The sequence below is a fragment of the Dipodomys ordii genome, unplaced genomic scaffold (assembly GCF_000151885.1).
Source record: "Dipodomys ordii isolate 6190 unplaced genomic scaffold, Dord_2.0 Scaffold79, whole genome shotgun sequence".
Lineage (NCBI taxonomy): Eukaryota > Metazoa > Chordata > Mammalia > Rodentia > Heteromyidae > Dipodomys > Dipodomys ordii.
The window spans coordinates 1,325,251-1,326,035 of NW_012267295.1; the positions used below are offsets into that span (position 1 = coordinate 1,325,251).

General features: G+C 56.2%; 1 protein-coding gene across 1 annotated transcript in view; it reads left to right on the top strand.

Moving 5' to 3' along the window:
- Chadl (chondroadherin-like) overlaps positions 1–785 on the top strand; it is a 12,015-nt gene that overhangs the window by 3,773 nt on the left and 7,457 nt on the right. The gene's annotated exons all lie outside the window — the stretch shown is intronic.

Sequence of the window (785 nt, forward strand, 5' to 3'; positions counted from 1 at the left end):
CTCTACCACTTGAGCCACAGCGCCACTTCCGGCTTTTTTCTTTTTGCTTATGTGGTGCTGAAGAATCGAACCCAGGGCCTCAGGCATGCAAGGCAAGCGCTCTACCACTGAGCCACCTTCCCAGCCCTAAGTCGATTTTTTTCTACCCTGACTGCTAAGCACAGAGGCAGACGGTGTGGCGCAGGCCACCTGTCATGGGTGTGAGTCCCAGCGCCTCCCCTCAGCTCAGAGACCCAAGGCTAGCCTCCTGCCCTCTTGAGGCCTGGTACCTTGTCCTGTAGCGGCCAGACCTCCTGTGAGCAGGTGGTGTGGGGTTTATCCGCTGGGACTCAGACAGGGCAGGCGCCCGGACAGTGAGACCCGCCACCGCTCTGCTGCCTTTCGTCCACAGCGCGGAGACGCAGCGCACACAGCTGCCCAGGGGCCTTCTGCAGCTATCTTTTTTTTCTTCCCCTGGCCTGGCGCTTGAACTCAGGGCCTGGGCAATGTCCTGAGCTTTTCTGTGCTCAAGGCTAGCGCTCTACCGCTTGAGCTATAGCCACTTCTGGCTTTTTGTGGTGGTTTATTGGAAATAAAAGTCTCACGGACTTTTCTTGCCCCAGCAGGCTTTGAACCACGATCCTCAGATCTCATCCTCCTGAGTAGCTAGGGTGACAGGCGGGAGCCCTCGGCACCTGGCACCTGCAGCATTCATTAACGACGTCCTTGCTCTTTTCTATTCTCTCTCTCTCTCCTGATGTTCAATGCTCAGAATGCTATCGGCACCCTAGTATAAACTCCATGTA